Raw genomic sequence first — 3,286 nt, forward strand, 5'->3', positions numbered from 1 at the left:
CAATGAATAGGAAATCCAACAAACAATTTGAAAGATCAATAAAAGCAAGAGTTGGTTCTTTGGAAAAAATAAACAAGATCAATAAACCAATAGCAAACCTCACAAAGAAGAGAAAAACTTAAATCAAATCAGAAATGAAAATGAGCAGATTACTACAGTTACTACAGAAATTCAAAGGAGAATCAGAGACTACTTTGATAAGCTCTATGCCACAAAACATGAGAATCTGGAAGAAATGAATAGATTCTTAGACTCATAACTTTCCAAGGTTGAACCACAGACCCATCGCTATTGAGGAAATTAAAATGGTAATCAAAGTCTTCCCCTAAAAGCCCCAGCCTATTGGTTTGACTAATAAATTCTTCCAAGAGAATCTACTGCCTATGCTTTTCAGGTTTTTCCAGGAAATTGAAGAAACAGAAACACTCCCAAATAGGTTTTATGAAGATAACCAAAAGTAGACAGAGATCCACCAAAAAAAGAGAACTACTGACCAATATCCCTGATAAACACAGATGCAAAAATCCTTAACAAAATCAAGCAAATAGGATCCAATTCCTCATCAAGAAAGTCATAAACTGAGACCAGAGTGGTGGTGCAAGTGGTAGGGCGCCTGCCTTGCACATGCTAACTAGAACGGACCGTGGTTCAATTACCCAGCGTCTTATATGGTCCCCCAAGTCAGAAGCGATTTCTGAGCACATAGCCAGGAGTACTCCTGAGCATCACCAGGTGTGTGGTGGTGGTGGTGGCGGCGGTGGTAGTGAAGAAGAAGAAGAAGAAGAAGAAGAAGAAGAAGAAGAAGAAGAAGAAGAAGAAGAAGAAGAAGAAGAAGAAGAAGAAGAAGAAGAAGAAGAAGAAGAAGAAGGAGAAGGAGAAGGAGAAGGAGGAGGAGGAGGAGGAGGAGGAGGAGGAGGAGAAGGAGAAGAAGGAGAAGGAGAAGAAGAAGAAGAAGAAGAAGAAGAAGAAGAAGAAGAAGAAGAAGAAGAAGAAGAAGAAGAAGAAGAAGAAGAAGAAGAAGAAGAAGAAGAAGAAGAAGAAGAAGAAGAAGAAGAAGAAGAAAAAGAAGGAGAAGAAGAAGGAGGAGGAGGAGGAAGAGAAGGAGGAGAAGGAGGAGGGAGAAGGAAGAGGAGGAAGAGGGGGAGGGGGTGGAGATGGGGGGTCATAAACCATGACCAAGTAGCATTCGTTCTGAAGATGCAAGGATGTTTCAACACACTCAAATCAATCAACTTACATTACACTACATCAAGAAAAGGAGAATTAAAAGCCATATAATTATATCAATAGATGCAAAGGAAGCATCTGATAAGGTTCAACACCCATTCATAATAAAAAAAATCTCTTGGGGCCAGAGCAGTGGCTCAGAGTAGTAAGGCATCTGCCTTGCAGGTGCTAGCCTAGGATGGACCGCAGTTTGATCCCCCAGTGTCCCGTATGGTCCCCCAAATCAGGAGCCATTTATGAACACATAGCCTGAGCATCACTGGGTGTGACCCAAAAAAACAAACCAAAAATATCTCAATAAAATGGATATGATATTCCAGTAACATAAGTGGATAAGGCCTCCCAATTCTTACCACAGGCTGTGTTCTTTACACTGACTCTATAGAAAGAGGAGGTACAATAAATGCACCCCATATACACCTCAACCCAGGTCCTTTGCCTGGTCTGTATTGTGAACTGGGGGACAAAAAAAAAATAATCCCATTTACAATATGAACACAGAAATTCAAATACCTTGGAATCAACTTAACTAAAAAAGTGAAGAACCTATACAAAGAAAACTATAAAATGTTAATTCAGGGCCCGGAGAGATAGCACAGCGGCATTTGCCTTGCAAAAAGCCGATCCAGGACCAAAGGTGGTTGGTTCGAATCCCGGTGTCCCATATGGTCCCCCGGGCCTGCCAGGAGCTATTTCTGAGCAGACAGCCAGGAGTAACCTCTGAGCACCGCCGGGTGTGACCCAAAAACCAAAAAAAAAAAAATGTTAATTCAAAAAATAAAAGAGGACACAAAGAAATGGAGACATATATACTGCTCATGGATTGGGAGGATTAGCATCCTTAAAATGGCAATACTTCCCAAAGTGTTGTACAGATTTAATGCAATTCCTCTAAGAATACCCATCACATTCTTCAAAGAAGTGGATCAAAAACTACTGATATTCATTTGGAATAATAAATTCCCAATAATACTAGAGCAACCCTGGTGAAAAAGAAGATGGGAGGCATTTCTTTCCCCAACTTTAAATTGTATTACAAAACAATAATCATTAAAACAGCATGGCATTGGAATAAAGACAAGCCCTCATACCAATGGAATAGATGTGAATATTCGGATAAAGACACACAGACTTTCAATCAATTAATCTTTGATAAAGGGTCAAGAAACATAAAATGTAACAAGGCAAGTCTCTTCAACAAATGGCGTTGAAACAACTGGTCAACCACATGCAAGAACGCATACTCGGACCTCTATCTAACATCATACACAAAGGTCAAATCCAAGTGGATTAAAGACTTGAATATCATACCTGAAACTATAGGGTATATAGAAGAAAACATAAGTGGAAACACTTTATGACATTGAAACTAAAGGCATCTTCCAGGAGGAAACAGCACTGTCCAAACAAGTGAAAGCAGAGATAAACAAATGGGATTACATTAAACTGAGAAGCTTCTGCACAACCACTACTGGCAGGTATGTGGGGAGAAAGGAACTCTCATTTACTGTTGGGAATGTCACCTAATCCAACCTTTCAGGAAAACAGTATGAATATTTCTTAAAAGACTACATTAAGCTGTCATATGATCCAGCAATACCACTCCTAGAGATATACCCTAAAACCACAAAAACACAATACAATAATGCCTTCAGCACTTCTTTGCTCATAGCAGTACTATTTATAATAGCCAGAATCTGGAAGTATTCCAGATGCCCAACAATGAATGAGTGGCTAAAGAAAGTGTGGTACATACAATGGAATATTCTTCAGCTGTTAGAAGAAATGAAGTCACAAAATTTGTTTATATTTGGATGGATTTAGAGAAATGTTGAGTGAAATGAGTCAGAGGAGAGAGGTAAGCACAAAATAGTCTCACCCAGAGACTAATAATAAATAATAAAAATAATAAATATAAATAAATAATAAAATAATAAATAATAAAAATAATAAAACATCAGAGACAATAGAGATGAGATCTAGAAGGACCAGCACATGATAACAAGCTAATCACAATGAGTGGTAAGTGCAGATAAATAACTACACTAACGCCTATGGA

At 38.6% G+C, this 3,286-nt stretch overlaps 1 non-coding gene across 1 annotated transcript; it reads left to right on the top strand.

Moving 5' to 3' along the window:
- Positions 1-1,563: 1,563 nt before the first annotated feature.
- LOC126010073 (small nucleolar RNA SNORA51) lies at positions 1,564-1,696 on the top strand. The gene has a single exon (XR_007496211.1). It is a non-coding gene; the product is annotated as a small nucleolar RNA SNORA51 (small nucleolar RNA).
- The last annotated feature ends 1,590 nt before the right edge of the window (positions 1,697-3,286 follow it).

Source organism: Suncus etruscus, chromosome 5 (assembly GCF_024139225.1).
Source record: "Suncus etruscus isolate mSunEtr1 chromosome 5, mSunEtr1.pri.cur, whole genome shotgun sequence".
In the NCBI taxonomy this organism is placed as follows: Eukaryota; Metazoa; Chordata; class Mammalia; order Eulipotyphla; family Soricidae; genus Suncus; species Suncus etruscus.